This window comes from Lissotriton vulgaris, chromosome 4_1, assembly GCF_964263255.1.
Source record: "Lissotriton vulgaris chromosome 4_1, aLisVul1.2, whole genome shotgun sequence".
Classification (NCBI taxonomy): Eukaryota; Metazoa; Chordata; class Amphibia; order Caudata; family Salamandridae; genus Lissotriton; species Lissotriton vulgaris.
The window spans coordinates 575,342,562-575,361,657 of NC_141691.1; positions in this window are offsets into that span (position 1 = coordinate 575,342,562).

The following is a 19,096-nucleotide window of genomic DNA, read 5'->3' on the forward strand; positions in this document are numbered from 1 at the left end:
TTAAAGTGTTAACATCTCTTGAATCAATTTGCTTTTCGAAGCAAAAAGATCAATGATTTTCTCATTGCTTGTTCGCATTAAAGCATCTTTTCCACAGACATAAGCATAAAGGCTTTCAAAAGTGACTGGGAGAGAGAATTACGCTGCCTGTTCAAGATGTACTTGAGCTTAGAAAAAGATCTTTCACAAGCCACCTGAGAGGAGGAAAGAGCCAATGCCAACTTATAGGCATTAAAGGCAGAAGAGTAGGCTTTACTGTACAGGTTATAACGCAATAATAAACTATAACAGCAAGCAATACAGTCCTTGCAAGTCTTACATTTATACTTTTTTTGCCCAACATTAGCGTGCTGTACTATCTCATCCTCAAAGTTGAGATAACGGGTGTGTAAGTCTTGCTCATCTTCAACTTGGATCATACTGTACTCTTCCTCAATACTGAGTTGTAGTCTGCTCCACTTAGATGCAAAATCAAGCAACTCATGCTGCAGTTTTTCAACAGATGCTTCCGGATCAAATCTGGTTAACAAGCCACTTAGTTGTTGAAGAGAATTTTGAGGAAAGTTCTTGAGGATGTTTTTAAAGTTTCTGGGGTCCAGGAATGCCAAATCTGTAAACAACTGGCCATGAGTTGTGAATTTACTTTGCAGGCTGGTAACTATTTTGTCAATTGCAGCATTATAAACTTCTATCCTGTATTCATCAATAACTGACCTGATGGGTGCATCAGTCGCAGTTTCGCCAGGCATCATATTCTTCCTGCGTACTCGAACCTCTGGGAAGTCAACTTGAATCAAAATGTTGTTACCACACTGATCCAATTTTTCTTTTGCTCAATTGATGAATGTATCTGTAGCATCCATTATGCTGCTTAAATCCCAACCCTGTTGCTGTAGGGAGTCAATGGTTTTAGTTACCATTCGATATGCCTGCAGTACGTCAATACCTTGTGTTTGCAAGTACATAGATAAAGGAGTGGTATTTTGAAAATTAAACAGATGCATCTGTGCAGTCAAAATGGTGTCAAATGTAACTAGTGACTTTAGAAATGAAATGGCTTTGTATCTGATCTCATCATTGAAGTGGATATCTCTTCCATAGTTTGAAGAACCTCAACGTACACCGATTTGCTTGGGTCATTGCAGAGACCAAAGATTTTTTGAGTGCTACATCTTTGGCCCACCATCTTGTTTCTCCAATTTTAGAGATGGACCAAAACCATGCTTCAATACTTTTGTCTCGCCACACGTTCATTCGAAGGTATGAATCTCTGAGAAATAGGACACAAGAATTTAACAGCCCAAACAGTGACACTGCAGATACAGAGATTTTAGTGACACCAGTTATAACAAGGTTAAGTACATGCGCATAGCAACACACATGAATCTGATCAGGTGCTTTTTTACTCAGCCATGCTGTGAACCCATTATACTGCCCTTGCATATTGGAGGCTCCATCTGTTGAGTTACCAACACAATTTGCAATGCTAATGTCATTGTACAATTAGCAACAGACACAAGACATTCATGGACAACATCAGTCACATATCTATGATAGAGCACTGGTCTACAACATTTATGTCCTATGTTGTACCCAGCTGCATTGAGAACATTTTGGCTTCTCCGATTTCTTCAGAAATACCCTCTTTTAGTAATGAGGAAATAATATCTATGGAGAGTTTACAGTTCTTTTTGAAATCAGGGTAACCAGATTGCACGCCCTTTACCACTCTTTTCAACCTCATGATGTTTTTTACTCTTTTAATGACATTCTCAAGATAGCTTTTCAATAATGGATCACATTTTTTAGGATACTGAAGAAGTTCCCAAAAATTTCCATGATGCAAAGTTTCATCTTCTAAAGTATAGGTAGCTTCTGTAGTTGCTCGATAGCGCAGCCCTCTTTTGCCAATCAGTTTTGTTGTTTCCACTACTCTTTCTAAAATGGCATGTTTTCGCTTGACTTCCTCTTATTTTGCAGTTGTGTGCTTTTTAAAAAGATGGCTACATATATCTGTTTCTTGATCGCATCATGAAGTATTCCGAAGTACTGTGATGATGGATGCTATCGATGTGCTCATCAATTCTTTGATACATATGCCTTTCATCAGAACAGCCATCAATAAAGCACTTATATCTCTCTTCTAAAAGCTAGACATACCACACAGAAAAAAGCTTCAGCTTTGTGTGAATAAGACAACCACAGCCTTGGTTTCCCATGTTTTTTGCTGATATAATCTTTTAGCATTCCAATGTAGACCATCAGGTTGACAGGGATGAAACTTAAAAAAGGCATTCACAATTTCAGATCCTGGTTTCAAAAACCATTGGACCGCTGCTGGATAAATCAAAGTCACATCATGCTGATTTTTCAACTATGTGGTCTTCTTGACACTTCTCTTTGGAATCTTCCCCACTTTCTATTTCAATGTAACCTTCTAAACATTTGGGAGCTGCCTCCTTTACTGTCGAATCACTACTCATTTCAGTCCTTTGACCTTCAGCAGTTTGTTCAACAGCTTAACTTCTGAAGCTGGTAGACGAGATGTCACCTTCTAAAGAAATCACATCTTTGTGGGGAGTAAAAATATTAGTCACTATTTGGTAGTGGTTGCTTCTTTTACTTGCATTTTTTTCTTCTTTTCACGCTCTTTCTCAGCTCCTACTTTCTTGTGCACTTTCCTCTTTCCAAAAGCTACATGAGTTAAAGTCACATCAGCACATGCTGATTGCTCAACTACAGGGCCCTCTTGACACTTCTCTTCGGAATCTACATCACTTTCTAATTCAATGTAACATATGTGCTTGAGAGCAGCCTTAGTTAAAGTGCCTTCACTGCTTAGTTTAGTTCTTTGGCCTTCAGCAGTACGGAGGCTGGTGGATGTGCTGCCGCCTCTAAAAGAAATCAAATCTTTTTTGGGAGTAAAAATATCAGTCACTTTTTTGTAGTGGCCTGCTTCTTTCTCTTGCAATTGTTTTTTCTTTTCATGTTCTTTCTCGGGTGCTCCTTTCTTGTGTGATTTTCTCTTCCTAGCACCTTTGATATCCATAGTGAAAATCTAAAATAATAGACAAGAGTGTTTTCAAAGCTGATGCAAACTGATAACAAATTACAACAAGACAGCCCACACCTAATGCATGGCACTTGGCTATATAGTATACAGAAACAGTTGTGTCACGTGTGTGTAGAGCGTGCTTTGCACTATTTCATTTCCTCAACAGGAAACCCACATATTCAGGCAACTATAACATGTGAAAGATAGGATCACACATTCTCTTGCAGACACATGTTATGAATTTCAAACATGTAAATAATTCCAACTCAAGAATTCTCAATAATTGGCTCCTTTTAAGTCATGCACGTTTTCATTGGGCAGTATTATCATTAACACTAAAATTACTATTTTTTGTATCATCATTAATAATGATGTAAGTGCCCTCTGTTTGCTTCTTTCTATCAGTCTATCTGCACATGCCTGGGACAACAAATGCATCAACATAGCCTGAAATTATTTTTCTGAGCGCATCTCAGAATTTGCTGAGAGACTGCACATGGTTGTGTGAGATCGCATGGGAGTGGTGGTGTCCAAGACCGAGGAAGAGGCTTCTCTCCAGTGCAGTTTAAGAAATAGCAGTGTGGGATCATGTTTCACGATTAGACTGCACAATGTTGAGTAATCATAACTCTTAACAGAGTCAGCCTGAGGCATGGCTTGAAACAGAATAAGATCACAACTGAAGAAGAGACCACTGCCTAGGACATGCTCAGAGATAGCACAGTACAGAGTGAAATTACAACCTACAGATTACTCCCTGGGTAGATGTAAAAGAGAGTGAAATTGCATACATTGCAGCCCAGGACTCTTTAAGGGGACGTACTGGGATGATCACAACACCCTTTGGGCCACTCTTGTCTTTTCATAAAAAGTACTATGCGTGTTAGGCTTTTTTTTTATGACTGTTTCAACGTTGTTGGACTTGGCCCTTTTTGCAGGGTCATCCCTGAACTTTTTGCATTCCTCCGATATTTCATCTGACCTGTTGTTGGCTGTTTTAAGACTCTGGGCACTTTACCATGCTCTCCCTATTGTAAATTCATGTATGAATTAGTGATTCCATGATTTGCTGGTTTGGTTCACCTGTCATACCCTAGTACAGTACACCAGGAGTGCCCAGGGCTTGTAAACTAAATGCTGCTAGTGGGCTTGCAGCACTGGCTGTGCCACCCACAGAAGCAGCCTGTAAACGTGTGTCTAAGTCCTGCCATTGCAGAAACTGTGTGCAGTCTGGTACTGCCATGCTGACTGGGCAAGTGCACCCACTTGCCAGCCCCTAAACCTTCCCTTTTCTTAATATCAGGCATCCTTATGGTAGGCCCAAGGGCAAGGTGCATTGTAAACATACGGTAGGACATGCCCTGGTGTGTGTAACATGCCCTAATAGTGAATTACAGCCATTTTCATTTTTCACTATTGCAAGGCTACCTGTTCTCCATAGGCCAGAATGGGCAGTTAGATTATTACATTTTATAATCCTATCTGACTCAGGGAACATGGTAGAAATTTGAGTTTAGTATGCCTGAACTCAGAATGATAAAATACATCTTTTAGTGAAGTTGGTTTTAACATTCTGTGTTTGAAAATACCACTTTTAGAAAGTAGGTATTTTCTTGTCTATCTATCTAAACCTGCCTCTACGAGGTTGTGTATTCCTTGTCTGAAGTTTGAGTGACAGGGCTGGGGGATTCCAGGAGACAGGGTGAGTCCGCCAGTGGTGAATAGAGAGATCTGCATGTAGATGGGAGGGAGGAGTTGCACCTGGGACCCACAGTGCTGGCTCCACCCCCTGTGGTGCATCTGATGTCTCTGCCCTGCATTGTGAAAGGAGAGAAGGAGTCAAGTCAACAAAGTGCTCCAGGGCTGTACTTGCCTTCCACAATGCTGGCTCTACCTCATGTGGGGGGTCTGATGTTTCTACCCTGCACTGTGAAAGGAAAGGATAAGTCTGGTGAACAGAGTGCTTCAGAACTGATTTGTACTGGGCAAAGGCCCCTCTCCCCTCAGAGAACAAAGAATTTGGGGATAAAAAATATTGGGACCCTGATCGCATGAAATTAGATCACTTTTGGACTACAAGAAGAAACCTTTACTGAGGAGAGGAACCTGAAGAAACTGAGGCAAGACTATTCCCAAGCTGAAGTGCTGCTTGGGGGATTGGCCTGCAGTGGTTGCCTTACTGCCAAAGGAAGGAGAAAGGAACTTTGTGTATTTTACTTTCAACTTGTGAAGTATCTCCAAGGGCTTGGAAAAGATCTTGCCTCCTGCTGAAGTCTCAGGGACAACAGACTTCAACCCCCAGCTCCCCAGAGTTCTTTGGAAGTGCCTGCTGCTGTTTGGGCCTTCCGGGGGACTGCATGTCGCAAGAAGCTGAAAGCGCGACTCATCGAAGAAAAGCGTGTCACCATCGCTGCTGCTGCCGTTGCATGGTGAATGATGGCACTGGAGTTGTCGCACTGCACCGCATCGAGAGAAGCGCCTCGCAATGAAGAGGAACTGTGTCACCGTTGCTGCTGCCTGCCATTGCACTTCTGAACAAGGGTGTCGCCGCTAGAGTTGTCGCACTGCACCGCATCGATAGAAGAGTCGTGCAACAAAGACGAAGCGTGTTGCCGTTGCTGTGCCTGCCGTCACACTTCTAAGTAAGGGTGTCGCTGGTGAAACTGTCGCACTGCACCGCATCGAAGAAAAGCTCCTCGCATCCCCGAGAAGCGCACCGCCGTCGGAGCTGCTGCCGTCGCATCATGGATGTTGCTGCTGTAGATGTCGCATGTGTGGAAGCTTCACACATCGTGGGAGAAGAGTGTCACAGCTGAACCTGTTGCCGTTGCATCTCTGAACAAGGGTGTCGCCACTGCAGGCCACGCATCGACCCGAGAACTTCTCTCATCCCCTGGGAAGCGTGCCACATCTGGAAGATCTTCACGTCTTTATTTGTTTGTACTTGAACTTTGCCACATTTCTCTTGCTGCGACATTGCTTGTTGTGGAAGCGCAACGCATCGTAAGGTACATTGACACCAAAAGTCGCATATTAAGAACTGAACTTAACTAAGCTAAAACTACCATCTTAAAGTAACAGTATTGTGTATTTTTGTCGTTCATGGTCTTGTGGTAAATCTATTTAAAGTATACTTATTTTTGAGATCAAACCTTGTGTGGTTCCATCTGTAGTGTTGTCACTGGGTTACTGTATGTGGTCACAAATGCTTTACACACTGCCTCTGGGATAAGCCTGTCTGCTTGTGCCAAGCTATCAAGGGGGTGAGCAGGGGTTATTTTAGAAGTGTAATCCCCTTACCCTGACTATAGGCAAGGGTCCCTATTTGTCACAAGTACCTACCTACAGCATAAAAACTACATTCAGATTCTTTTTTATGTTCTATAAATTGTCACACATTAAGCACTGACATGTGAAGTCACACATGAGCACACAGGCCACTGAGGCCAGAAACTGTGGGAATGTCACACATAAGCACCTAGGCACTGACCCAGGCCTGGTCACAGCAGACCAGAAAGCATGCGAAGGTCACACATAGGCACCCAGGCCAGTCAGCATGGAAATGTCACACATGAGCCTCCAGGTCACTGAGGCCAGAAACTATGTAAATAGCACACATAAGCACCCAGGCCAGGAAACATGGAAATATTACACATAAGCACTAAGGCCAGACAGCATGGAAACATCAAACATAAGCACCCAGGCTGCCAGAAGGCATAGAAATGTCTCAAATTGCACCCTGGCCAGAAAGCATGAAAAATTAACACAAAGGCCCTGGCCTTGACACATGTTTAAATAGGCTATTTAAGTGGGTGGCACAATAAGTGTTGCAGGCCCACTAGCAGCATTTAATGTACAGTCCCTGGATACATGCAGAACCACATTTCTAGGGACTTACAAGTAAATTAAATTTGCCAATTCGGTGTAAGCCAATGTTACCATGTTTGAAAGGAAAGAGCGCAAGCACTTCCGCACTGGTGAGCGGTAGTAAAGTGCACTGAGCCCTAAGAGCCAAAAAAAATTGCCTTTTTTGATGTAATAAAGCCGATCAAACCGGATTTTAATTTGCAGAAATCTGAGGCCAACAAGGACTTTTCTAACCATGTCTCAGCAGTCAGTATGAACAATATGTATCTACAAAACATTTACATGTGCTAATGGCGCTGGGACTTTATCTGTTGCTTCTCCTTTTCCACCCAGCTGTTTCAACACATACAACATGCGCATCTGTAATTCACATGCAAACAGTGAACGGTCATTGGGGTATGGGCGACATGCTGGAAGATATCGACTGGCTTCACAAGCTGCACCACACCCTGATAATGGAGAAGATCTCAGCTACAGTAAACCACCAGCCGCGACAGTTTGAGGAGCAGTGGAGCCCCTGCGTGAATTTTCTCAAAAACAAATTTTGAAAACTCTCTTGCCCGAAATATCTATGAGTGCTTCACCTCACAGACCTGGGTTACCGTGCAATGGTGTACATGGACCTGCTCCTAAAGGGCAAAATGGATCCTTTATCAAGCTTATGAGTGACCAGGACATCTTTCTTGTTATCTCCCCTACTTTCTCCCCATAAAGTTCCATTATCCCCCCTTTCCTTTCCCTTCTCCCTACATTAGCCAGCTTTGACGGGCCCCAGCAGATGTAGGTGGGAGTATGTGTTACCTTTGTTTAGACATTTAATAAAACAGATTTGAACAATAATTTAAAATATGCATTTTTTTGTTTGAAAACTCAAGTTGTACTTCAGTAGGCCTCTTGCGTGAAACAAGGGACAGTAGCAAGTCTTTATTATTTGGTCTGCAAGCATAACTTGTATTAAGTCATTTAAACAATGAAAATCTAAGCAAAGAATGCACTCACATACAAAATGCTGGCCAGTCACCGAAGTCATCCAACACTTGCACGTGAAACTATGTGAGTGCATAGGTGTGGGAGATGTGGGTAAACTCTGCAAACTTGCCCAATACAATTAATTGTGGATTCAGCTCAATTACGCCTGTATTATACCCATTCAAGTCTTCACACCTACTATTAGCAATTGTAATTATGCAACCAAACCCTAATCTGGTGTCCATTTAATAAACACAAGGATGATATTGGCATAAACTGAAAAGCCATCAGCACTTTGCATACTGGCATTTCTGGGCCCATAATTGCAATGAGAAATACAAACCTGCAACTCCCAGAATGCAAAGTTGAAAAACAAAGGTTTGTTTGTAGAGGTCACATGTCAATTGGGCGATTTGGTATTTATTAAAATGTTGAAAATTACTTATCTCATTTTAAAACCAATGCACAGTCTACAATATACTCTACACTTCCGTTGTGTGTGCTTTGAGGGCATCCCCATATACCCGACAACTTGTCACATGACATATCATAAGTGTGACTTAAAGCCAGCCCTAATTACCCAGCAAGCATGGCACTGTTGGCTGAAAAAGCCACGACTGGCTGAAATGCACCCTCAAAACACCATGTAAATTGGCACTGCTTAGTTTGATGACATTTGTATTTGTATTTGTATTTGTGAGTATTTATTAAGCGCAGCCTATCGCTCCGGAAGGAGCATCTTGGCGCTGAGAAATTGTGTGTGGATGGGATTGGATGATGGAAGCTCTAGATAGCGGCCATAACAAAAGCATCAGATTGTTGATAGACCCAGGTCTTCAGTTGTTTCCTGAAAAGACTCTCAGTCTCAACCAGTCTGAGGTGTAAAGGCAAGTTGTTCCAGGCCCTTGCTGCTAGGACTGTGAAAGTTTTTCCGCCCCTGGTTTTATATTTATACCTCGGAATCTTGGTAAGGTTACCACCGGAGGATCTCAAACTTCGTACGGGGTCATAGTGGACAAAGCGGTTGACAAGGTATTTCGGACCAATCTTTTTTAGTGCTTTGAAAACTGTTAGTAGAAGCTTGAAGAGGATCCTCTTGTGCAGGGGCAACCAGTGAAGACGATTTAATGCTGCTGAGGCTGAGGATTTCCTGGGAAGTTTTAACACTAATCTTGCAGCTGCGTGCTGTACACTTTGCAACTTCTTCAGTGTGGACTTTTTCACTCCAGCCATCAACCCATTGCAATAGTCGAGTTGGGAGAGTATTAATGCGACCACGACTGATTTCCTGGATGCAATGGGGAGGAAGTCAAAGAATTTTTTTAAAGATTTGATAAGTCCGAAACAGCAGCCTGCCGTGATCCTGACGTGATCATCAAAGGAAAGGGCTGTATCAAGTTGTACGCCAAGATTACGTGCAGAGGTCACTGCACTAGGCGGGGCCTCTGAGTCTTTGGGCCACCAATCCTTAGGGCAGAAGGGCAGATCTTTACCTAGTGGTATGATTTCAGTTTTCCCACTGTTGCACTTCAAGTGGTTTTTGTTCAACCACTGAAATACATCCGTGAGACAATTCTGGAAGCGCAGCTCTGTGTCCGTGCAGTTTTTGTCGATAGAGACAACAAGTTGTGTGTCGTCAGCGTAAGACGTGACTAGGATCCCATGGGACTCTATCACAGCTAGGAGGGGTGCCATGTAGATGTTAAACAATAATGGACTTAGTATGGACCCCTGCGGTACTCCCGTTGTAATGGTTTTTACGCTGGATAGATGGGGGCCCAGTGACACAGATTGGGACCTATTGGTCAGGAAAGATGTTACCCATGCCAAAGCTGTGTCTGTCACGCCAATCTCAATCATCCTGTCAATCAGGATGGCATGAGAAATTGTATCGAACGCTGCTGTGAGATCGAGCAGGATGAGGACGGCTTTCCTCCCCTCATCCTGCAGGAACTTGATGGAGTCGGAGAGTTCTATAAGGGCTGTTTCAGTGGAGTGGCTGGGGCGAAAGCCAGATTGCTGTGGATGCAGAATGTTATGGTCCTCCACAAAGGCTTTCAGCTCCCAGTACACTATCTGCTCCGTGATCTTTCCTAGGGCAGGCAGGAGTGAGATAGGGCGCATGTTGGTCAGGTCTGTGGGGGATTTATTTTGTTTTTTCATCAAGGGTTTCACGATGGCCTTCTTCCATTCGTTGGGCACTACCCCTGAGTCTAAAGAAGCATTTATGATAGCGTTGATGTTCGGATTGACTGCCTCAATTAAGTGATGCAGTATACGAGGGGGACAGGAGTCAGTGGGTGCTCCTGATTTGCAGGCCATGATCGCCTTACGGGTCTGCTGTAGGGAGACGGGTTGAAACCTGCAGAGAGAATGATGGTTATCGGCTACCTGCTTCTGGGGTTGTAGAATGGGGGTGGTCAGGGGGGGCGGGAAATCCTTTTGAATGTTGGCAATTTTTTCCCCGAAGAAATTTGCAATATTGTTGCACAGGGTTTCAGAGGGAGGGATTTCGGGCTGTAGGGCTTTGGGGTGGGTGAAGGATTTTACGATTGAGAAAACCGTTTTTTGTTTCTGGTGGGCTTCGTTGATGGCTTTAGTATAATACTCTTTTTTAGCGGATTTTATACTAGAGAGGTATAGTTTCCTCTGTTGAACATAGAGGGCTCTGGATGCCTCATCATATGTTTTCCTCCACTTCCTTTCTTTTATCCTGCAAAGTAGGTGGCTCTCAGTTAAGGCCTGGGTATACCAAGGGGCGTTCAGCTTCCTTCTGGAACACTTCACGCGGTCACCTTTAGGATTGGAATTGTCTGAGATAATTTGATTTATCCAGAGATGGAAGTTACATGAGTCGACCGACACATCACCCACCAACTTAGGTGCCTGTGCCAGTGGTTGGGAGTTCTGCTTGATATGGTCGGTCACCTTTTTCCAATTTATGGGGAAGGAGGGTTGAGAACGCTTTATAGTTGATGGAGCTTGGACTCTTTGTTCAATAGCGAAGGGGATGAGACTATGATCAGTCCATATTTGCGGGATGGGAGGGGATATGGACATAGTGCCTAGGTTGGTACAGATACCGTCCAACGTGTGACCGGCTAGGTGGGTGGGTGCAGTCACTAATTACTAACATCATATTACCAGATTATGCCAGACTAATATGAAAATCTTTTCAGTATATCTAAGAGAAAACCCTAGCTGGTTTAAACTTTAAACAGTGCACCATCATATATTATAATCGCAAGGCCTATGCACTCATTGTGTTAACCCCTCCCATGCTGGTGACGAACCCCAGCCGTCAATGCCCGCGGTGGGCGTGTGCTGATGATGGCTAGGGTTCGTCACGGCCCGCCCTGTTTTTTTGTTTACCGCACAGCCGTAAAATTGCGGCCGCAGCGAAGGGGTTAATGCATACAATAAAAAAAATCTGGGTTTACAATCTATTCCATCTCCCACCCGTACAAAGCCGAATAAAAGCGTAGTAGCGATCTTCTTAATAGTAACACTTGTTGTTAGGGCGGACACAATGCCCTTCTCTATTTCTCAAGCCTAGGTGGAGTGGTTCACCTAAACGCTTACTTTAAGGCTACCGGGGGGGGGCAGTTACAGCCCCCTACAGTCAAGCAGCACAGCACCACCAAAGGGAGCACATGTATCCTGCCTGCTGGCCCAGAACATTTCAGCTCGCCCTGCTCGGACACCAACAACACCCTGACAAAAACCCATTTTTAGAGATTCCTGGCTGCAGCACTCTACTGGAATTACGGTCCTGCTAAGCAACAACTTTGAAGAGACCTTTTTCTGAGCTCATGTTTGCGGTAGAAATTCCCTTGGAGTAAGTTCACATCAAATTACACTCAAATCTCACACAAATATACTCTTTCCACATTTAAAACACCAACAGGGGAACCCAATACAATTATAAATCCAATCTCATAATCATCGTCAACAAAAAACTTTCTATGACAATAAAGAAGTTCTTATCAATTAAAAACACCACCTTTAACAAAAATGTACACTTAAAAAATATAGTTTCAACTCATATACATATAATAAAACAATTAAAAAGAGGAAGAGACAATAACGTGATTTTCTTACAAAATCATCAAGCAAACATTAATTTGTTAGAATCTATTTCATTACAGTCCGAGTACCATAGGTAAATCCTGACTAGATAGTACCTCAAATTTAAAAAAACAGTAGTGTTGACGCGTTTAGGTGTGCTGCCAGATATGCACCACCTTTATCAAGACTAATCTGGATACTTGTCTCTTTCATTAAAAGTATTTTCATATAAATCTGAATAAAGATAAAAAACAAATACATAAACAACAAAATAAACCATTATAGCAATCTGTTACATTACATCACATACATCAGTTCCCAATAACCTATATCACACAAAGATATATAAATATCAAACATTAAAAAAGCACCTACACCTGAGTTTATCAAATCAGCAAAATATAGTGGTTACATTCATAATTATAACAGGTTCTCCCCAATTGGTAAAGAAACAATAAACAAACATACCCACAATCGCTCATATATACACACTGAATTAAGTGTATCCAGCATACGGAACACGCTCCTCATTTTATTTGAATTCCCAATAAAGTGGGAACCTATATCAAAAAATCTACCTACAGCCGACTATCTATAAGGGTGGCCAACAAAATTCGAGTTAGACAATGCCTTAAACCATCTCTAAACGGATAGGGCTGCAGATGGTTACTGTCTCACCTTAATGAGTGTGTACATACCTTGTAGGAGTTTTACTCGTTGCCAAGCACGCACTTTGTTTGTATGTAGTGCATGGGAAAGTTTAAAAACCGTCCATCTAAAGTACAACAAAAGGCTTAATGTAAAAACAACCTGTTTGTTTTTCGGTCATATATTATAAGGGCAACTTCATAATAGTTACCTCATGGAATTCAGAAATTAGGGACATATCATGGAGCCCAGCTATTTAACAGATCATATCGTACGAAGACCACGGTAACATAAGTTACCTGTGAGAAAATAGCAAAAAATATACCTATTAAGGATAAAATCATACTGGGTAGACATTGTTCTACTGAACCAATGATATATCTGATCTCGGCAAAGATTTTTAAATATGCATACCTGTATATGTAAAAATACGAAATCAGTCAAATCTCAGTTTGGAAATTGCCAGCTCACAAAGTTTGTTGCATCAATGTCTTAAAATGTGACCTACTCCATAGCAGCGTTATATCAAAGGCAATTATAGGTTCCCATATATGGCAAACCGCAATTTTCTCCATCACAAACCACCTCATATCAGTATGAGTATGGCCTGTTTGTGAAAAGTGCTCAACAAGGGGGCATTAGCTTTCCTATTTTTAATGGCAGATTTATGATCGGATAGACAAGTTCGTAACTCACATCCTGTTTCTGCCTCATAACCCATTTTACATGGACAGATCAGGTGATAAACTAAATTTCTGCTTTTACAGTTGTTGAGATCCTTAGCTAGTATCAACTGTTTGTTGTAAGTAAAGTTTTTACCTTCAATACATTGATCATAAATTGTGCAAGTGGCAACTGCTGTATTGCTGTCCATGGTTATTTGTCTAATTATACCTGGTTCTCTATATGTATCCACCAGGTTCCTTCTCAAATTGTTGTTACGTTTGAATGCAAAAATGGGGAGGTCTAAGGATATTTGCTTATTATCATTGAGAATGGCCCAGTTAAAGTTAATAATGTGATTTTTCTTGTTGCTAATACTAGAAAACTGACTAACAAAGACAATTTCTGAATATTTTTCTTTTGTTGTTTATTATGGAAATTCTCCAATAACTATTATAAAATCTGGCTCATTTAAATGAGTGATGGATTAATCTCTTCGGGCAACCCCTTTCTTTCAATTTAATTTTTAGATTTTCAGAATGCTTGTAAAAATCAGTCAAAGACGAACAATTCCTTCGAAGGCGAAGGAACTATCCAAAGGGTATGTTATCCTTTTGGGCCTTTGGGTGGTAGCTGGTATAATGTAGCAGAGTGTTCTTATCAGTCGGTTTGGAAAAAAGTTCTACTTCCAATTTGCCTGCTTTATGTTTTATGTTCAAATCCAAAAAACTAACTGCGCTCCTACTGTAAGCCTGAACTTAATGTTGGCATCACCTAAATTGAGCCATATTAAAATTTTGTTGAGAGATTCTTCAAACTAATACCACATGAACCAAATATCGTCTATAAATCAGTGCCAATTAGACACATTTTCATAGAACAGGGCTGTTTCATTAAAATTTGTATCAACTCAAATTGGCCGACATAAGAGCAGTCCAAACTTGGAGCACAGGTAGCCCCCATGCTGGTGCCCTTGCATTGTAGATAAAGATAATTTTTAAATAAAAAACAGGTTGTCTTTCAATACAAGTTTGGTGCATTCCACTATAAATTCAGCACTCACACATCTGGTGCCACCAACATCCTCCAGGATGTGTTGGACAACAGAAATCGTATCATCCTGGGGACTGTTGGTGTAGAGAGCTTCGATGTCAAGGGTGACTAGTAGCTGGGTTTATTCATCAAAGCTATATGATCATGTGGGTGGAATCTTTAATGTAAGATTGTTGTTTTTGTACCACAGGTTTTAAAAAATGATCTATATATTTGCTAAGTGGTTCGAGAGGTGACCCAATACAACTAACAATGGGTTCGAGTGGAGGATTATCAATACTTTCATGAATTTTAGGAAGACCGTATATTGCCGGTATTTTAGCACTGTTTTGGGTTAAAAACTTTCTGTAATCAACTGATTGTCTTCAGCAAATTTAATAAGGTCTGACACCTTATCTTTTAACGTGGTTCAGTGTTTCATAGGAACTTTAGATTAATGTTCCTCCACACTGAGAAGATCAAGAATCCTCTGTTCATAGTCCTGAGTGTCAAATATGACCACTCCTCCCCCTTGTCCGCTGGTTTGATGGTAATCTATACGTCATTTTTAAGTGACGTAATGGCTTCTCTCTGTTATTTGTTCATATTATTGTTGATGGGCGGGGGATTGTCCCAAATATTACGTATCTTGGATTCAACCATATGTTCAGAAATTTCAATGTTTTTGCCAACCATGTTAAGGTTGGGAAATAAAATGTGGATTTAGGTTTAAGACCTGAAATACTAGTTCCAGTGGTGTCTTCCCTATTTTCAAAGAAACGGTTTAATCTAATTTTTCGGAAGAAAGGTTTCAAATCCTTTTCTAAAATGAATTTGTTCATGCGGGGTATAGGAGCAAAACTAAAGCCTTTTTCAAGGACCTCAATTTCCATTTTAATAAGGGACCTGGGTGAAAAGTTGATTATAGGGAACTTATTTAACTCCAGTATCGTTGGTTCCTGGTCTCGAGGTATTCCTCTTGTTGGGGATTCCTCATATATTGTCCTCTTCTGAAATTCCTGTTTGGTCTCCTAGCCGCTGGGGTGTTGATCTAAAAAAGATGAATAAGAGGAGGTAGATGGTCCTAAACTATGATCGGAATTTTGATAATGGCTCCCTTGTTCCTGTCTAGTTGCACATTTATCCTCACTGCTGGATCCCGAAGTTTCCGAAAACGTGATACATTTCTGACCACTTCTTGAGTAAATGGGTTTGTGAAAGGGAGGTCTCTCCCAATTTGGTTCTTTTTTTTGTGGATAGTAATCTTTGCTCAGGAACGGATAATTTAATTCCATACTGTATTTGCTTACGTCTTTCTGTAGTTTTTTAGTTTTTAGTTTAATAAATATACTCTGTAGCCATCTACTTCTATATTTAACTCTTCAAGCTTCCTTTTGGTATCTTCCTGCTACCTGCAACAGGGGAAGTAGGACTAGCAGTGGCTTCTTAATTTGTGCTCGTCTCCCAGGAGTGTGTGTGTCACGGCCCGGGGAGTCAGGGCCAGGCCCAGGAACCGTGGTCTGAGACTCAAACCACCACCTCACTCCGGCTCCGCCTGGTCTGCCCTGCTAACAAACAGCCCTACCCACAAATCCACACTCAGGGTTCTAGTGCGCTGCTCAGAACCAGGCCGGGAATTAAACAAAAAGGTGTAGGCCAAGGCCCTGGGCCGTGTGGGGGTGGCCTAATCCTTTTGTTTAATCCCGGCCCATAGTGCCATGATGATTGCAATTTGTAAAAATACAAACGACTGGACGGACATGGACAGACATAGGCACTAGACTCTGACTCAGTGAGTCACCTGCGGGCGGCGGCAGTCAGCAGCAGGGCCATGCAGCAGGGGCTAGAAATAATTACATTATGTGGTGCCTCTTCCTCTCTCACTTTGTCTCTCAGTCATCTCAGTCTCTGGCTTCTGGAATGCTCCTCGACCTGACCTGCCCTTCACGCACACTTTTTGTTTTGTGAGCCCCAATGCTCATGGTCACCGATAGCCGCCCCACCTTAAGGTGGGTGAACTAAAGAGAACGCGCAGACACGGCGGTGGAGACATCTGCGTGTGACCCTATTAAATGGTGCACCACTGCTCCAATGCATTATTTATGCCGAGATTATAATTGGGCTTTTTTTTCCCCCCACACGGAGCGAGGAAATGCGTAGCAGAGTAGACTAGAATCGATACAGTGGAAGGACTGATATTTCTATATTACTAGGCAAAGAGGCATATTGAATGATTGACCGCAGTAAAGGGTTGTTAAGTCTCTAATCTACCACAGGAATCAAATATTAGTAATGCAAACAATTAAATCTATGATTGAACATTAACAAGTGTTAAAAGTATGTCGCATTACTCGGATATACAGTTGAACGTTAATGACAATAAGAAAACCATAGTGCAGATGCATCCAGTCATCAAATGGGATAATTGCGAAAAAATGTAAAACTAAGAAACCAAAACATGTTGATATTTTGAGGAGCTGAATGTACTCAGCTAGAAACAAAAGTGTAGGACAGTATAGAAATAACACTGTTTTTAGTTGGAACTTTTCCCCACAAAGAAGAATAAAGTAAATGTGGTATGCTCTATAAGTATCCCATACTATAATAACACATTAAACATTTATTGACGACTACAACATATTTTATTTTAGTGTGAATTTTTGATGAATTAACACGTTTTCAAAGGAAACATATTTGTAATATAATTTATGTGTGCCATTATGGCATAATAAGGTGAATTTGTAATAACTCTCATTCTACTATTGAAGATCAATATGAATGTGATTTAGAATTTCTATTGAATAAGTAAGAATGGCAGGTGTGGAATACATGAAGAAGGTTGACTGTGCTAACATATAATGTTTCTGTCCTGGTTTCAATGTCAACACAGGCACCTAATTTCTTCATAAAAGATCTTAATGTTGCTTCTCAATGTGTTCCCCTTTAAATGTGGGTATACAATTTATTTATGGGTTCTTATAAAAAATGTAAATTGTCTTTCGGATTTTTCAGAGCAGCTCTTATGACTAGAATGTGGTTAAATGTGCGCTGCCCAACATTCAAATTAAATAACAACAATTCTCTTGGCTTTTGCTCAGGGTCAGTTAGTTGCTACAAAAATAAAGAGACTGAACATCAGTTTATTGGTGACCAAGTGGTATTTGGGTCAGCAGGGACATATTTTGAGTGCAGAATGAGTCCCGCAAAGTCTGCCTCCTTTAAAAACCAAAACAAATAAAAGTGTTGCACTCTAAAGCAGTATTTTCAAATGAACTGTACGAAAACCCAGTGGTTTGCAGGACGTTTTAAAGTGGCATTCATAAAATATTGCAATACCAAATTATTTGCCAAGTAAGCATGAATCTCACCCAAGAGTATTAGGAGGAATAAGAATTTCAAACAATGAGGTTTTTTCCCACAATAAGATTCGGAAAATGGTTATAGAATATTTTTACTAAGATATTGACGAAACAGCTATTTGATTGCATTTCACAGGGAAGTAAAGTAATTTTTTTTTTTTCATTTTTGAACATGAATATTTAGACACTCCGAAAAGTGGCGAGGAAGATGGTTTGCGCTTGATAGCTAGGCCTGGAACATTCAGGGAGCTGGGTTTTAGTCACTAGTTTAACAAGGAAGCATACATGAACTGAGGAGCTTCAATCTGGTTTGAAGGTTCTATTCTTGAATGTGATCCTCTTGCGGTCCTTGGTGGGGTTGTGGCAGATGCTAGTGATGGGGCTAGACTCCACAATCTAAATTTTACTTAGTAAACCTTGGCCGATGATCTTTATTGCTTGCTATAGAAGTGTAGAGGGGAGAAAAACATGTTACCAATTATACATTTCCACTCCTCATCTGACTAAAGGACCCCAGACTCTGGATTCAGGTTTTGGTAATTTATTACAAAGCCAAAATAAGAGTAAAAAGTCACATCCCAAAAATAGAGTATAAAGATACATGAATACTAACCCAGAGCCAATGCTACGAATATAGTTCATTCCGCACAATAGGCACAGAACAATGAAATCAGAAAACAACTGAGTATAGACACTGCGTCCAAATCCCTTTTCATTTGTATTTCCAAAATAAAGAATAATCTGTCCCTACTCTACTTCTAAAGTGGCATCCCTTCCTAATTTCCCAAAAGAATTTCCCTCAAAGGTGTCAGCACATGTTGACTTCCTAAGAAGTGCACTCACGTTAAATGGGTCAAGTAGTGGGAAGCTACGGAGCTCATTCTAAGATGCTCCCTTTTCTCAGTCAAAAGCAGAAGTCCTACCAATCTGTCCCTGTGCCTAATACAAAAAGGCAAAGTTACATCCCTAACAAGTCACATGGTACGCTATTCTGTGAACACCTATTTTGAGTAACTTTCCACCAACTTCCAATTAATTTGGGCCTTCGCCAATGACCTTGGTTCCCAGGTTTCACCAGGCACAAAAGATGTCCTTCATTCTCTCTATTGAGGCTCTTCAAAGGCATTCCTCTCCTCCCCATGTATCTTCTTAAATTTCAAATTACAAAGTCGAATTTCTGCACCTGCAGTTTGGGCTAAAGGAAACTTTCTACAATTACGGCAAAGCTTGTGAGCAAGCGAGGAGAAATTAAACTTAAGAAAAACGAAAGTTAGGCCTACAATTTGCTAACCTAAGAACATTCTTTAATGTGCACCTGTTCCACAAGCCTTTATGCGAATCATTTATAAACAATGAATACATATGTTTGACATAATATTCATAATGCACATGCATGATACGCATGCGAAATCTGATCATTCCTGTAAATAACGTT